Source organism: Vicia villosa, linkage group LG4, assembly GCF_029867415.1.
Source record: "Vicia villosa cultivar HV-30 ecotype Madison, WI linkage group LG4, Vvil1.0, whole genome shotgun sequence".
NCBI classification, from domain to species: domain Eukaryota; kingdom Viridiplantae; phylum Streptophyta; class Magnoliopsida; order Fabales; family Fabaceae; genus Vicia; species Vicia villosa.
In genome coordinates this window covers 4,160,631-4,180,002 of record NC_081183.1, presented here as the reverse complement: position 1 = coordinate 4,180,002, position 19,372 = coordinate 4,160,631, and positions in this window count along the sequence as shown.

Genomic DNA, 19,372 nt, shown 5'->3' with positions numbered 1-19,372 from the left:
GAACAACACATTCATTCAATGATCATGGACATATAGTCAGAATTTGTTTATGTATGCTAGTGGAATCACATGCTAATTAAAAGTAGTAGCTTCTAATGATAAAAAGTTGTACGACCGGATTTGATGTTAGCCGAATATGTTCCATTCAGTACTATTGCTTTGCTTGGTTTCTTTGAACCAAAACACAACAAAGCTAGGAAGAGAGTAAAATGAGTTGTCAAGTACATATGCTGAATAGTACGATAAAAGATGAAACTAAATTTTGTTATAATAGATGAAAAAAATGAGCATCAATGTTGCCACATAAGCTAAATATTTGTATAAAGTTAAACTAAATTTATTTTTATGTTTTATTTAAGGACAAAACAATTGATTGACCTTTTTCTATTCGGATTGTATAATTCACCTTAATTACCTTAATAACTATATCTGAGAGTGTTTTATCCATGGGATGGCACCTCCTTTTTTTTTTTATCAGTTACATGCGAATTAACTATTACCTACGGATTTGTCTACAGACCAAATATTAAATTATTTTTCAGGTAAATCTGCAGGTAATTGGAAAAAAAATTAAAAAAATAAGAGCGGCATGAGGAATGGTGTCTACCTGTAAAACACTCCAAACATAATTATTAAAATAATTTTTTGAAATATGAGTTTGTTTTGTATTTTTTTTTTTTTAAAAGATTGTTATTAAAATAAATCTTTCTCAAAATCACTCTAGTTGGGTGGGCTGTGAGATGAGACACCATTATTAATACTTGTCTTTAGAGTTAATAGAAAACCAGTTCTAGACCACTTAGTATGCAACTAAAGGTGCAATACCACTTTCTGGAATGATAATTAGGCACCAGCCAGCCACTAAGAAATTGAGTATCATAAATTTCGTAATATACAAATGAGTTAAATTGTAAAGAAGAATTTGGGCTTGATAATTAGGCACCAGCCAGCTACTAATAAAATGGGTATCATAAATTCCTAATATACAAATGTGTTAAATTTTAACTAATAACAAACTTTTAGCCTTATGCCTTGAGAATGAATATTTCGTGCATTGTAATTGACATTCATGTTTTATTAGATTTAATAATAAACTTGAGGTTGCATGCAAAAGGAATAATGTTTCAACTTATTTATTGGAGAAATAGAAACTTTCATCTGTTCTTTATATTTGTATGGTTTAATACATTTCTTCCACTATAGATAGAAATATGAAATTTGTGTGTATTATGTATTGTCACCAACGTTAATAAATTAAATATCAATATGAAAGATGAAATTATGCAAGTGACAATCCTGCTTTTCTTAATATAAGAGAATATGGTTGCATTTCTTCAAGTACACTTCAAACAATGAAGTCTACACAATGTTGTTTGAGTGTGGTCCTCTGCCATCTTCATACTTTTCTCACTAATATCCATATGCTTTTGATGTAACATACTGTCTACTAGAGGGAAAATTTAATTATGGATACATAGTATCAAGTGCAGAATTGGCCCACTTTAGTGTTTTGAAGTGTAAGAATAGTATCACTGTTCTTGGAAAAAAGAATGGTTTGCCAAACAACTCAACTGTTAAGGAGAGTGTGATAGTTGGAGGATTTGAGGTGAAATGGAATGGCGTCGAGGAAGACAGGTGTCATGCTTGCATAAAATCTGGAGGGAGATGTGGATACAAAAGAGATGAAAATAGAGTTATGTGTCTCTTCAAGAGTTCTATGACACCAAAAGGTCCCTCAAGTACAATATTCTCTTTGAGTATATACTCAAGTGTTATATTCTTTTTGAATTATCGCAATGCTAACTCATATTTGCTTTCATAAATAACTTTGGTAGGAACCTGAAATTGGAAAAAGAAACTCAGTGTTGGTAATAAATTCAAGGTTCCTATACTTAATATACACAAGATAATGACTTACACATCCTTCGTATGTTTTTTGAAAGGTGTTATTTCTAATGATCTTTACCAAACCACAAGTTGTTTTGGCGATGACCAGCAAACTAAGAGATGAAGCTAGTGGAGAAGTGTTTTATATATGATAAAACCTAGCACTACTTCTAGCCTAAGTGATGAAATAATGATGCTGAATAACGATTTAGAATTACTATCCCCTAGTCTATATCATTAGTTTTTAGTATCGTCTAAATGTTTTACATGTGGGTTTATGCTACTCGCTCTTGTTTTTGAACTTCAATGCTTATTGTATAATAAATTAATTTTATCGTAAAATTCAAATTTTTCCTCTTTGAATTCACATGATTATAATTTTGGTTATGAACAAAATCTAGAGTGAGGATGGAAGATGAGTTAAAACTGATCGGATGATCTAACCTTTTATTGATTTATTATTTAGGTATATATCATGAGAACCTCTTATTGGATCTAACTTCTCACTTGTAATTAAAGTCATTGAAGCATTAGTATAACACTATCAAAACTTTTCTGGTTAATCAGAGTTATTTAGCCACAGTTAAAGATAGTGGTTACATTTTTTTTTTGTTTGCTGCAGTGTAATAGTGGCCAACTTAAAAATTCTGGAAAAAAAATTGTTGTTTAACCACTGTTTTTTTAATAAGCGGTTATTCAAATAAAATAAAATAAAACACAAAGGATACTCAAACCCAATTATAAAAACTAAATTCGACCTTATCGCATGTGCCTAGGTACAAAGGCACTGTGTACAAATCATAAAAATTGCACATAAAAGGAGAAATACATCTGACAATTATCCATTTATGGGATAAAAACTTAATAGTCGTTAAACAATCTTAAAAAATTAGATCTCTACCTTGAAAAATAACATTCTGCGTTAATCAGATGCTCCACGACGTTGGCGATTAAATGACATAAACAGTACTACGTTCTATCTTATCCTTCACCAGCTTGTGATACGAGAAAAAACTTGCAAGCTCCTGAACGTTTTCCACGTGCTCATCACCCGAGGAGAACGTTGTCAACTTCCTCTCGTATCTTGCACAACATGCACAACGATTTTGCCCCTATAACGGGCGACTTCGCCCACATCTCCGAGGATAATGGGGAAATTGATCTAGGATGGTGAGCATGAGCTTCTCATTTCCACGTACACGGGAAATCCTAGCATTCATCCATTACGGGCTTGGACTGTTAGCCCGTAATGGAGACCATTGGCCCTTTGCTGGGGGCTCACTATAAATACCCTCCTTTGAAGGAGGGTCAGTTGTTCACACTTTCTAACCCAAATCCTTGTATCTGCAACTGATATTTACTTTAGCATCGGAGTATCTGCAGATACACCCCTCCCCCATGGATTGCTTCCAGTCCACGAAAATCGTTGGTCGTGCCTTTCTTTTTTATCGCGGTAAGATCAGTGGCTCCGACTATGTGTTTACGGTGATTTCCGGTAAACAACCGCTAGTCCTCCAAACTATGAATATACTTTGGTTACTTGCATGATCGACTAGATTGATCCTAGGACATGTGTCGAAATGTTGTCTTTTATGATGATTTGGTTCATACTTTCTTAGTTTTGGTTTTTTATAACGTGACGATACGAATCTATGAATAACTACACAATAAAACTAAATGAAAATGCAATGAGACAAAAATTGGTTAAACAATAATCATAAATGACTTCGACGGAAATGTAAAGGAATTTAAACTACAAATATGAAAAGACTCGACGAGAAAGTAAAGGAAAGTAAAAATACTGTGTTCTTATAACAGAAAGATAAATATATATAAGGTATTGGTGTTACACGTACATTTCTCAGCGAAAACTCTTTCTCTAAAGCTTGATACTTGAGTGATTTGTGGGTAATTTGCACAAAATGAACATACTGGGTCCTACCGCTAAGACCCTTATTTATACTAATTCGATCCTAACGGTCCTATACTAACGAAATTCCACATTGCCCATGTAACACCTGTGTATTTTAATTTTTAATTTAATTAAGAAATTGAATTAATAATTAGAATTATTTTGGATTTTATGAAAATAATGGGAAAAATGATGGTTTATGGCATTTGTGCCATGTGGGAGGTTGGTAAGTAAAATAGGTGTGGTGTGGTAAAGCCTTTTACTAATCTTAATATTATTTTTCATAAAATAATAAGGAATTTGGGAGAAGAAAGAACGTGAAAGAACAGAGCAGTTGGGACACGGAGAACTGAAAGGAGAGCTGCAGAGGGAGAGACCGTCCAAGAACTCTTGACTAAGGTAAGGGGGGACTCTCCAATTAATCTCTATTATTGTATGATTGAATGATAATATTGATTAGGAATGTTGTTTAGATCAATAGGTTATGTATTCTGATTTTACTGTGTGTTCATCATTAGATTGAAATATATGAATATGAATCCTAATAAACTGAGTAGAATTAGGTTGTGATGAGTAAAATCCTTAAGTGTCCTTCATGATAATATATCTAAATATCTTTAGTCTCAATCGGTCTTTATGCTTTGAAGACTACTTAAGGTTCCGAAGGTCACCTATTTCCATTCAGCTTCGATTTAGGAACCTTCATGATATATAATAATCTCAAAAATAACCATTCAAAGCCATTCTTCCTCCGAAACTTATATCTTCGAAGAATATACACATTATTAAAAATCTCTAGATAACAAATTGCCCCTAATAAATTCCTGTTTCGAAAAACAAATAGAAATAGGCATTTCTTGACATTTTGAGATTTCGATCTTCTTAAAACCTTTTGAGTTCCAAGACTCTGAATAACGTCATAAACATTTATGACCTTTCTTTCAAAGACGTCTTGTCATTTTAAAAAATGTCTCTTCAAGATGTGCGTTCCCACGTCTTAACATTATTCATGATTATTGCTCCTAAATACTAGGAGTAAGGCTAACAACTGTTCGACCGTCAGATGCATAAATCAGTTGCTGACATCTGTCTCATTAATTCCACTAATTAAAATAAAATAGAGAATTGAAAGGTTTTTTACTAAACCTTTAAATAAAAGGGTCTCCACGTTTAGAATACCTTCTTCTCCATTCAAAATCGCTTCTTCCATTAACAACTCTAAAACGTAGAAACAAAACCCTTTTCATTACCTCTCTATTTCTGAAGCAATTCATCCATGGCTTCCTCCACTGATCAGAACCGAACGAAGGAATAATGAACGCTTCTCAAACTGTTCATCAACTTCAACATCCTTTCCAAGTGGGAAATCAACAATACATTCATGAGCCAAATATTGAAGAAACTTGTGCTATTTACGCCTCCCAGGTAATTATCTATTCTTGCTTTCTGGAAAAAATCATGCTTTCGTGGGCCCTTTACCTGGTCGTGATACTCACCTTCAAAATAAATTCTTTCCTACTTACTATAAGACCATACCTTTAGTTAGTAGAAACAGGATAGACAAAAAGGGTAAACTACTTCTTGCTGACAACACTGTCGCTTAAGGTTCTTTGACTAAAGCTTATGTAGTCCCAGAATCAATTAGGTTAGAATATATGACCAACATCCTTAGGGTTTTTCCGGCAATTCCTTTAGTAAAAGATTTCGAGATTTATTACGTTTGGTTGGCTAAAGTTGAAGCCAAAAAGGCTTCATTTTGGAAAGAATTAGGGATTTATGACTTGATCCAATTATCAAAAAATGGTTTAGAATACAACCAACCCATGTTAGTAGCAGCCATGTATTTCTGGGACGCTTACCACAATACTTTCCATCTCCCATGTGGGATGGTTACCCGAACGCTCTTCGACATAGTCGCTATCATAGGGCTTCGACTAACAGGAGAAGATTTTGACCTTAACTACATGGATATTGATACCATAAAGTTCGGTGAGATCAAAGCCACCTATACTATATTCACTACAAAACATCATGACAAAACGAACGATGAAGTGTCAGATGAAGAGCATATTGCATTCTTAGTACTCTGGCTTTCGAGATGCGTCTTCTGCTCAAGGTCTCTTCAAGTAGCTAAAGATATCTCTGCATGGCTAATCAACTCAATGCTGGGAAAAGTTGAACTTGAGCCAACTAAATCTAGGGTATCTTTACAAAAGTCTTAGTTAATCCGTAGACTTCTTAAAAGCATATGAAACTGAGTCTTCTTTACTTTTCGGGGGGACTTTTTGGTTATTTCAATTGTGGCTTAACGCTACTTTCGAATCTTTTCTCCCAAAGAAAGGCATTGTTGATGAAGAAGATACAACCATTCAAAACTGGAAAGTCGGAGGAACAAGACTTGCTCACTTAACTCCCCCAAAAGAAAGAGGCAGACTGCCTGAAGAATTTCGAGCATATATCATGATGTTTTCTAAATGTTACCAATTAAGTCCCTCGATGGCTCCATTTGTAAAAAGAGAAGTAGGCCCTGAATGGTTCACACGAAAACTTCCCGCTGCTTCTCTAGATCAACAGGCTGAATCAATGACTATTTGGGAAGCTTTCTTAACTCCTAAAATGTTATATCATCGACTGCGGATGACAAAAATCCATTGTTGCCTTCTCAGCTATCAACCTAATCTTGTGTCAAGGAAATTTGGGCTTGTTCAGCTTAAACCCAAGTGTATGTATAACAAGAAGAGACATATGTGTCTGCATACCATGCATTCGACTGAAGAAAACTTTACATCAAAAATCTCCAGATATGTTGGCATTACAATCCTTTCTCCTATCTCTTTCAAACCAACATTCTACTCCACTATAGAATTTTATCAGTGGTGGGCGGAATATTCTGACAACCAGATCTTCGATGTCGCTAGTCTTTCACAAGAACTAAATGAGGCTTTTGCTGTCGTGCAGGAGCGCTTCCAAAAATGTACTTCGACGCATATTTAAGAAATCCAAGCTTTCCAAAAATTCTTTAAAACTATCTATAGACCCAATGATCTTAGTCGGACCGTTTGTGAAGCTGCAATCACTTTACACGAAAACTTTCCTAACAAACTGGATAAGTTGAAACTGACCACGTATGTTCGTCTTGAACAACGTTATGAAGTGGCTTTCAAACTATATCCTCCCAAATTTCCTTCACTACCCAGTGGTGACTTTGGTGTGGCTTTAAGCCCTCCTCTTTCAGACTGGTTTGTGTGTGGGAATGTCCCCAAAATTCTTCGTGAACAATCCAAAAAACACGTTAAACGAGTGGTTCCGACTAAGCATTCCTTGGATAATTTCAAAGGACATCTTCACATTAGTCTCGAGCACGTTAGTGTTTTGAATCCAATACTTGAAGTTTTGGAACAGGATAACCTTTCATTTAAATTTCTTCTCTTGGTCTTTATATTAACTCATTCTTTATTTTGGGATTTATGTGCTGCATGTTGAAAATAGGACAAGTGTCAATAATATTCAGAGACAAAAGTCTCCTCAAGGATGGATTTTGTATAACTTTCTCTCATTTTTCACATCTTATCTTTCTTTTCAGGTGATACAATAAAAAACACAAGATTCCAATATCTAAGGTTCTAATCAAATAGGATGTTAACTCCTCAAACTAGAAATAGCACGCATTGAACCAACTAGAAATAGCCTTAAAGTGCAAGGTTAAAGAGCCCCTGACAACCAGCTCTCTTACTAATTGGTAAATATCCAAATACTTGGTTAATTTTCTTGTGATTTTTACTTAAATACTTGCTGGAAGTGTAAGGGTTCTGGAATTCTATATGCTAATCTAATTTAGGAGAGAAGGTTTAACACGATGTTAGGGTCACTGTTTGTATGTTGCTGCATAAGAGTGCACAATATATCTTGTAGTTTGGATTTGTTTATAGTTTGAGATTCAATATAAACATTGGTTCCTTCTATTTGTTCTTTTTATTTGTTGTCTTTGATTAATTTCTAATCCTATGTAACAAGTAAATAATTTGTTGTGGGCAATTTATTGCAGTGTTTATTATTCTTGAACCTTGAAAATATGATGGAATATACTACACCAAGTGCGACTGAGCTATTAATGACTGGACTAGCAGCTACTAAGGTGAAAAGTCGATTCATTGTAACATCATGCGATGATTCTATGGTGAATATTTGGAAATGAACAAGTTCTAGAACTTCTAGTCAATGTCTCTTATTTTAGATAACCTTTATCTATGTATGTGCAACTTGTTATCTTGTTGCAAGTCACAAAAGTGAACAAATTTCAAGCTCTGTAGTTTTGTTTTACACTTTTACTTTTACATATAATTGAGGAATGGATGAACCATTTTTGTTGGAAAATCAGTTGCTTGGTTATATATAATGTTATGTGGAGGAATAATGTGAAATATGATACTTGAAGAGTGTAGTAATCAGGTTAGATAGTTTTGTTTATATTTATCTAAAATAACCTTTTGATGCCATGGCATGAAAAACACAAATGTCAAAACTATGTGGCACAAAAAGAAACCGTGGCAAAAGACTGTGTATAAAAGTAGCCGCGGTTTTAATTAGCGGCCATACCTAGGCAACTAAATCGCGTGCAACTTTAATTATGAATCGTGGCTACATTCAGCCACTATTAATAACTGGGGCGCAATATAAACCGCGGTTGTAATTTAGATGCCTAAACTGTGGCCTGCTCATGCCACAAATGTAAATAAAACGTGGCACAAACATGAAAACCGCGACTAATACTTTAGGTCACGGCCACATATCCCACAGTTACATATTCATGGTCAAACCATTGCAAAAACGTATTGTCACAGTTATTTTATATCTAGATGCGGTTTTTTGGTCGTGGGTTGTAACACCCTTCCAAACCCCGCGACAATTAAATAAAAATGGGTTAATACCTATTTTGCCCCCTGCCATATGGGGTGTAGTTGAAAAACCCCCCTACCAAAAAAAAAGTTTCAAGAAGTGCCTCGTAAAATTTCAAAAATTTGATTTTGAACCCTTTTCACGCCACCTCATTAAAAAGTCTGATGTGGCAATTTTTTTTAATTTTTTTTTGTGACGTGGTTGGCTTAGGTGGCATTTTTATTATTTTTTATTTGTTTTAATAACACGTGGCATTTTTATTATTATTTTATTATTTGGTTTTAGAAATGGTAAATATGAAAGCTTAAAAAATGGTTCCAAGGGGTGTTGAACCCAGGACACAAAGTATACAAGACCAACACCAATACCACCAGGCTGCACGTTTCTGTTTGTCATACGGTTGCCTTAGTTTACTTATAATTATTACTGCTATTGTTTATTGTTTATTAGCATTAATAGTTATTGTTTTCATAATTAATTAATATAAATATTATTAGTTAATAATTAAAGTATTATTTATTAGTGAATATTTTTAGTTAATGTTATTAATTAATATTACTTAAATTATAAAATAATAATTAATATTTATTATAAACTATTAATTAAGAAATGCATTATAAAATAATAAAATGATATTTGTTTACTAATTAACGCTAATATTAATATATTTATATAAAATAAAATATATAAATATTAGTTAAATTAGTAAAATAATATTTGTTTAATAATTACGCTAATTCTTATGCCCACGTATTTTCTCTATTAATTAAACTATATTTTACAATTAGTTAAATTATAAAATAATATTTATATTTAATTTAAAATATAAGTAATATTAATTATTAATGCTTAACATTAACATTAACTAAAGAAATATTTAATTTACAATATTTATATTATTTAATTAATATTTGTTTAATTAATATTAAATTATAATTATTAATGCTAATATAAATATTAATACTAATAACTTAAATTATAATCTACAATGATATTAATTGTTAATAGTTAAATTATAAAGACTTATTTTTACAATAACAATAACTATTTGTAAAACATTTTTATAATATTAACGTTAGTAATAATATTTGTTTACAGTTAATTATTAATCCTAATTATTATGAAAACAATAACAATTAGTTAAATTATAAAATAATAATTAATATTTATATTAGTTTAGTTTAATTTAGTTTATATTTTGTAATTTAATTAACATTAACAGTAAAATAAATATTAATTATTATTTGATAATTTAAGTAATATTAATTAATAACATTAACTAAAAATATTAACTAATAAATAATACTTTAATTATTAACTAATAATATTTATATTAATTAATTATGAAAACAATAACTATTAATGCTAATAAACAATAAACAATAGCAGTAACAATTATAAGTAAGCTAAGGCAACCACATTACCAACAGAAACGTGCAGCCTGGTGGTAGTGGTGTTGGACTTGTATGCTTTGTGTCCTGGGTTCAACACCCCTTAGGACCATTTTTTAAGCTTTCATATTTACCATTTCTAAAACCAAATAATAAAATAATAATAAAAATGCCACATGTTATTAAAACAAATAAAAAATAATAAAAATACCACCTAAGCCAACCACGTCATTAAAAAAAATTTAAAAAAATTGCCACATCAGACTTTTATATGAGGTGGCGTGAAAAGGGTTCAAAATCAAACTTTTGAAATTTTACGAGGCACTTCTTGAAACTTTTTTTTTGGCAGGGGGGTTTTTCAACTACACCCCATATGGCAGGGGGCAAAATAGGTATTAACCCAATAAAAATCTTAGAGTAAACATGCAGACAAGGGTGCCACAATTCAATTTAAGCCAATTTGTCATCAATCAATTGTAATGCTTCACTTATGAACGAATCATCCATTTAACAAAAATCATGTTTCTACACAGCAGAACACTGATCAACGGATAAGGATAACATCATCTATGCAATATCTCATAAAAATTAATTCGATAACAAAATAGAGTATCATCATAAACTCTAAACTAGCGTTCCCCCAGTGTTACAATATCAGAGCATGACACCTGACGCTATACTAACACACTGACTTATAAGCTAATCCTCACCAAGTCGAAATCCGCTACTCTTCAATCTGAAAATGTTCAACAGTAAGGGTGAGTTTCATTCACAATTAATAAGCATTATATAATTTTCAACAACAAAATATTATAGCTTATAATTCACCCAATCATACATACATTCAGATATCCAGGTTATCAAACATCATCAATCACATAATAACACCAAGGCATTACACTGGATTTCATCCAATCATGTTATGACAAATGCATATGATTCAACTGACACTATGCATGTGGTACCAATAAACTGTAGAATTAATCCACCTGACCGATCTACGCCTCACCGAGATACGGCCCCACCGACACAATTTCCGCACAATGGGAAATATGTCCACCATCGATCCAAACCTCATCGGGATCCATCACCGAATGCACATGAGTGAATGAAACACACATAACATACTTAAAACATCACCGAATCACGATGAACAACTCATCTCAACACCACATCACCGAATAAGTATGTACATGTTTTCAACATCATTCAAATAGTCATGCATTCATCACAATCATCATATTAATATTCACAACATATTAATATTCACAAGTCATCAATCATTCACCACAGTCATACATTATTACATTTATCATCATTGCACACAATGTAATAAATCACCAAAATGATTCAAAAGTATAACTACGAATACATGTATCATCTACGACATGCTATATACCAACATTTCTCAATGGATATCATAATCAACTCAGTAACACAAATACTTGCATCGAATAGTCATTCACAATTAATATTATTCACAACCGCATAACATATATTTATTACACAAACACATTGTCATATGTATAAACACAATATACACAATGTCTCAATCCACCAAAGCAATTAAATCGAGTTTTTTTAAAATAAAGTAGGCATTTCCCATTTTATCACTTTATCAAATAAAACATCTAATTAGCCCACAATGCCCAAAACGGCTCATAAAACGGACAAACGGATCAAAAGTTATGACCTTCAAAATATTTCTCAAAAATTACAGGCAGTGCGACACACAGTGTAACTCGGTGAACTGACTTTTATTTTTAATATGCAACAATGTTGCGGTGAGCATGAGTCGCCACCGACTTTTATTTTGTCCAATGTTAGGAAAGTTAAAAAGTACAGAAAAAGACCTTTTGAAAAGAAAACGGGCTCGGGGGGTAAGTTATGAAAAGGGAAGGTGTAAGCACCCTTTTCATCTGTAGTTATCTACGGGCTCTTAACTTGCTTAGCTCATGTTTGTTTGTTTTGAGTTTAAAAGAAGCATAAGGACTTTAGCGTAAATGCGTAGCTTTAGTTTTTGAAAGAATTTTGGAAAGATGTTTTTTTAATTGAGCTAGGCAGATTAAGAGCACTACCCTAAATAGTTGGTCTTTTTCTATGCTTTTTAACGTTCCTAGGACTATCCATACTATATAGAAGTAGGTAGTCCTTGTTTATATTGGACGTGCGGGTCATCGAAGGGGCATCGAGGTCGTTGAAGGCAACAGGTAGAGGTACCTTTAGCAATATTTGAAGGGACAATCATTGTTTCGTAGGCAACCATCCGAGGGACTAGATCATATTACCGAGGCAACATCGTGGGTCATCGAGGGACTTATGATCTTTACAATGATTTTTAATCGAGGGACTTTGCTAATTGGTACCTCTATATTTCGAGGGACTCGACCTTTTTAATCGAAGGCAACCAAGAGTGGCGTACCCTAAGGGGTGAGTGAGTGCGAGTGTATTGGATTCAATTATATTTATCTTGTAATTTTTAATGAGCTATCGTTCGATTCGTTCTTGCCATACACACCCTAATTTAAACATACATCTAACACAATATATATATATATATAATAATAATAAAAATAGCGAAATTTAAAAATGCGGGAAAGTAAAGAGATTCTCTTTAGACATTTACATTTGGACCTATATACATTCTAATGACAAAATAAAATCAATAAGACAAAACAAAACACGCGTCATACAAAGGATTTCAAGATGAGAAAAGAATCGGGATGATTTTGAGTTCGAAAAAAAAACACGTTTAGCATTAATTTAATTATTATCCTAATCCTAAATTTGAATTTTAATTAAACCCATATAATTAAAATTAGATTAATTTATATTAAAATCACCTACTTAAAAAAAAACTAATCCTATTTTAAAAATTAAATTTAGTTATCAAATTAATTATTTAATCAAAAAGATTAATCCTAACTAAAACTAATTCTAAGTTTTAAAAGATTTTTTTTGGTATATTTTTAATTTGGTTAAAGAAAAAACCATTAAATTAATTAAAAAAAAGAAAAGAAAAAAAACTAATTAAATCAAAGGCGTTGGATCAGGTGTGGCAAGATTCTGGATGAGGCACCATAGGGCCGCATCCCTTAGCCCTTGGATCTAAGATGTGAGAGCTCAGATGGTTTAGCGCGCAGGTACATGGAGAGTTCCCACTGGACGCACACACCGGATCTGCAAATAAACTTTGTGAAAAAACAAATTTGTGGACGCTGGGTGTTGAACCCACGTCCTGAAGGTCATAGCTGCATCTCTTTTACCAACCGGGCTACACTTGTTAATCGTTATTATAATCAACATTAATTATTAAATATAAAAACGTGAGCTGAATGTAAAAATCAAAAGCAGTCAACGCCTGGGTCCCAGCACAGTGGAACGAACGAATCAAATGAAGGAAGAGAGAATCCCTTCGTTGACTGGCGAATGAAATCACGCAAAAACGCCACGCGTGCTGGTCAAATTATCCGCATCACTATTCATCTTCTTCTTTGATGACACCTGCGGATTTTGCTGCGAGGCTACTTATGGAATTACCTGCGAATTTCGCAAGGATTCTTGGAAATTTTTAAAACCTGCAAAAACGATTCAAAAAAGAAAACACGATGGCCCAGATCTACTAATTAGCAAGCTAGGAATTGAAAGGACACATCGTTTTGATCTGGAGGGGGCCGTATCAAGGAAAACGCAAGCTTTCTTTCATGGTGCCCTAACAATGGCAACTCATGATTTTAACGCCCAAGCTTCCTTTTAAAGGTTCATATCTTCTCTAATTCACGCCATGAGCTTAACTATGCAGTTAGATTTGATTAAAACACATTAAATTATCATAAACGAAATTTTACAAATATGAGTAAATACGAACAATGATATATGAGTGTATATACAGTATGGGTAGCATGTGTTCATCCATATTCGTTCCAAATTACCTCAGTACAATGATCAGATGGCTGGTTTTCGTTGAAGGGGGCTGCAAAGGTGAAAACGAAAAAATCTTATTTTTAGTGATTTTTGGAACTTTGGAGGGTGCTTGAGAGGCTAGGTTTTCGTCCTCATTTGTGGCTGCCCATGTTATGAATATATAATAGATAAAATTAGGGTTGAAAAGGAATGGAAAGAATCAAGTTTTAAATGAAAGAAATATTTGATTTTTAAGAAAAATATGAAACTTTCCAATTCAATCTCCCATCTATTTTCCACACTTTTTCTCACGTTCAAATTGGCTTTGTTGAGTGAACTTGGACATATTTTCATAAATGGAAAGTTTTGGTGTGATTTTATTTTATTTTATTTTAATTTTATTTGATTTATTTTGATTTAATGTGAATAAAACCAAAAATAAATGAAATAATATCATAAAATAAATAAAACTTAGATCTTGGGCCCTCTATGAGTTTAAAATTTCGTGGATGATTCGAGAATTATGGCCCATTACCCAAAAATATAAATTTCATCACTTAGGTTTTTGCGCCTTTCTTGAAAATCGCCCACCTTGTACCAATCATATCTCCCTCATTTTTTATCACATGAAGGTGTTTTTGTACATTTTGGAAAGCTCAAAGAGTCTTCTAAAAGATGCTTTTGGTTTCACCTTTATTGAACTTACCATGCTCATTTACCATCCTTTGAGAAAAAATGTCTTTTTGTTGACTTTCAAAGGGACCTATAATGTATTAGCCTGTATCTTTCAACTAATGCATTTCTTGACTTTGGACCTTACATCAAAGTTGTAGAAAATGAAATTTCCTTGAGAATAGGCTTTGGTTGGGCAATTTTTGATGAACCATGTGAGAGTTATGATCGGTCAAAGTTCAGTTGACTTTCCCTTTAAAACCCTAATTTAGTAACTTTTTCCTTTGATGATTTTAGATCTTTTTCCTGATGAATCATGATCAAATTTTGATCAAATGATGAATATAACATAGAAATGTTGATGTTGCCCAAAAATCGGGAGTTTTGACTGTACTTTGACCATAATTGACTTCTAGGTCAAAAATAGTTGACCGTTGATCGTTTGGGCGTTTGAATGAGCAATCCTGTGGATCAAGGCTTGAGATTTGTCATGAGGGTCCTTTGAAGCATATGAGAGGCCGTGGTGCCTAATTGGGGTATCAGAATTTGATTATCCTTGAGAACATTCAAACCCTGGTTCTGACCTTCATTGCTTAGGAGGAGAGTGAACATGTTTTCAGTCAGGGATCATATGAGCCTGTGGAGATTAACTGAGCTCAATTATCTTGAAATGTAATGGGAAAATTTTGGGGTATGACAGCTGCCCCTGTTCAATTTTCTTAAACCTGAAGATGTAGAGTGGTTTGTATGCCAGTCGGAATCTGAAGGTGGAAGAGGATTGAACACTAGAATACCAATAAATTTGCCCTTGATGATATAGGAACTTTTTCAGAGATGGGCTTGAAGATGCCATCCAGGTGTATGACGGGGATGGGCTTGAAGATGCCATTCAGTAAATCATGCATTCGATCATGTTTGGAGTGTTTGAGAAGTAGTTGTTTGAGTGTTGATCGGGTCATTACTGTTCGTAGTAAATGAATTAGATCTTTGAGAGTTGATCGTGTCAGTACCATTCGTAATACTTGAATTAGATCTCGGAAAGATAATCGTGTCTACATCGTTCGTGATGATAGAATTAGATCTCTTGTCGTGTCAGCACCGTTCGTAGTAACCGAATTAGACTTTAGAAGCAGTTGATCGTGTCCACACCGTTCGTGATGATGGAATTAGATCTCTGAGATTTGATCGTGTTAGTACTGTTCGTAATACCTGAATTAGATCTTGGAAAGATGATCGTGTCTACACCGTTCGTGATGATAGAATTAGATTCTTTGAAGGTTGATCGTGTCAGCACCGTTCGTAGTAACCGAATTAGATCTTAGAGAGATAATGTGTAACACCCCATTTCTACCCGGCAAATATATATAAATCAGAGTTTTTCAAAATTTCTCAATAAACAAATGAGGCGTCACATAATCAAAACAAAACAAATCACCTCGTCGCATAAAGCGGATACATAGCACCTTTGAAACAGAATAACTTATTTTATTAAAACACAGCGGAATCACTTAAACAAGTATTCAATAAAATATCTTCAGTTAACTTATCATTTTGTTCAACCAAGATAACACAATTAAACAACAACATCATGAATGACATAAATCGTTCCCCCCAGAGTGCTACGTATCAGAGCGACAACCGACTCGAGTAACGGCAACTAAATCTTCATACATGAATACCTGCACGTTACCAATATAAAGGCAACGGCGAAACAAGAGAAAGGGGTGAGATATCAAATCATATAAGTGGGCGCATGATAAATCGTATATTAGGATTTAGGCATATAAAATCATTACATCGCAAGTATCAACAGTTATCATACACATTATACTTCCACAGTTCATTAATCTCTCATACTTTTCATCACACAACAAGTCATAATCATGTAAATAGTATCATCTAATAAATTTCACATATTCAAGTAAGCACAAAATTCAATAGTATAATACTCAAAAGATTCAATACTATTATCCAAATATATACACAATCCATCATTATCACATATTCACACGTTTAACCAATTATATATCAAAACATCACCAATTTCAATTATCACATCTCATGTACACATGACAATCACATAAATGCATATATTCAAACATCACTTAACCTCAATGTGACTCAATGCAAGACATGTGACTCTATGCATGTGGTACCCAATGTGGACCCAAAGTTCCACCGCTTCCGATTCATATAGAATCTAGCCACGCTTCAGATCCGGACAAGATCAAAGCCACCAAATGTAAACATATAGTTTACCGCTTTCCGATTCACTCTAGAATCCAAGCCTCGCTTATGTTTCAAAGCAAACCACCTTTGTTTCAAGGCATCCATGATATGAATGTATGTACAATGTTAATCAAACATATGCAATTAAGATCATCTCTACCATCTTAATATTTAGCATATCATAATAATTCAACTCGATGAATTATCCACCAATTGTACACAACATTCACAACACATACATATCATTCACATATAAAAGGTCAATTAATCAATTACGATTCACAAAATTCAATTAACACTAGTAACCATACTATCTCATGTTAATTCTCATTTTGCCTATTATATATGAACATACACATTTAAAATCAAGAAATTAATCATTAAAATTAATGCTATCCAACTACTCATAGAGAATCAATATTAGCACAACATCATGGCATATACATATATTTATTCTCGACAAAAACATATTCAAGCCAAAACACAATTACGGACAAATTCCCAAAATACCGTAATTTACCGATAACCGAATAATTTATCCAAGTCTAAGTATATTCCAAATAAATAGTCTTAATAAAATTAATTCAACTATTAATTTAATTAACCAATTAATAATCACACTATATTAATTTAATTAACTTCTATTTCTACTCTATTTCCAATTTCTAGCATTCTATTATTCAAGACCATTTTTTTTATTGAAAAGAATATCGCGCTAGCTTTCTAACGCTTCGAACGGAGACTCAAACGGAGTTACGGTTCAAAAGATATGAATTGTTAAAGTTCCAATAAAAAAACAAACACCGACGTTATACACTGACAACTCTAAACATGTCAGAATTACTCAAAACAAATAGAAATATGACCCTTAATAATTCAAAACAACTTTGACAACTTATTGTCGACTCTAACAACTCTATTGACAACTCTAACAACTCTATTGGCAATTCTATTAAATTATTATAATTTATTTATAAAGAATATTTAAACCAAACACAATTTCAGTCGATTCGTAAAATATCACAATTTCAGCAAAATAACACCACCATGTTAATCTACTAATTAAACTTAGCTACCACGTAAATTCTCATCAAATTCCGGACAACTAATTATATCGCTTAATTCAGCTATTTCGATCAAACGGGACTGTTTTGCATTTTATGATTACAACTGTTAATCTTAATTCACTTCAATTTCAATTTCTAATATTCTAATATTCATTTCTAATATTCTAATACCTACTAGCTTCAATTTTGTTTCTCTGCACAAATAAATTTCATTCTATAATGTATATTCATATCTAAGTACACCATGAAACAAATAATGAAACAGCAAAATCACAGAAACGAGAAAACGAAATGAAATTAAGGCTTAGATTAATGAAGTGGCGCCGAAATGCCCTGTAGCCCTTCTTTTTATCATAAAGTGCAAATGAAATATATTATCCAACACATATCTATTATAGTTTGATTGAACATGTATGTATACTAAAAGATAACTGAATGCTATATCAAGAAGGAACAGAACAAATAAACAGAATAGCATTGATATTGCGTCAGCCCCTCAATATGAAATTCCATGCCGATGTCATAATACCACACGCACAACATCATGTATTTCCAGCATGAAAAGAAAACAATTTCACCAATTCAATCACAGCAAATCAATAGTCTAAAATCCCTAATTTTCTTTACTCGAACAACCACAACAACAACAACAATTAAAGAAGGCAGCATTTCACTATATGTTATTCATGGTAGATCCTCTATTTTTCAGCAACAATTAACACAAGTAATGCAATAAATCTACACACCCAATTCTCCACATACAAAGTTTCATAAGCCCCATTATAGGAAGAGAACCCCACCCTTACCTTATCAATTGAAGCAACTCAATGGGTCTCCGATTCACACTTCCGATTGGGCACCATAGATGGAAATCTTCAAGCTTTGTTCATCTTCTCCAAAACTTGCCTCTTTCTCTTCTATTCTTGTTTCCTCCAAAATGACAACTACTCATTCTCATCTCTAAAACCCTAATTTTATCATTCTAATTGGGCTTAGTCTTTTACTTCTTTTTCACAAACTAATTTTAGGCCCAATAAGATAATTAATCTAAATAACTAATATATCACTTTTAATAATATTCCGTCGATATAATAATTCCGACTTATAAGTAATATTATTCTTAATATTATTCTTCGACCGTCCGACTAAAATCCGACTTCAATTTATATAATTCCAAATACGCCCTTAAATAACACTGGCAATCCAAATTCGACTAAATCAAATATTTAAATCCTTCAGTAATTTAATTAACCAATTAAATTAAATTCGGGGTGTTACAACTCTCCCCCACTTAGAATATTTTCGTCCTCGAAAATTCGCTCAACACCCTCTAAACACAACCTCGTATCCAAATCTCCAATCTCCAAATCGCGCTTGGTAACACTTCGATCACTACCTCTTCGTCACAACAACGA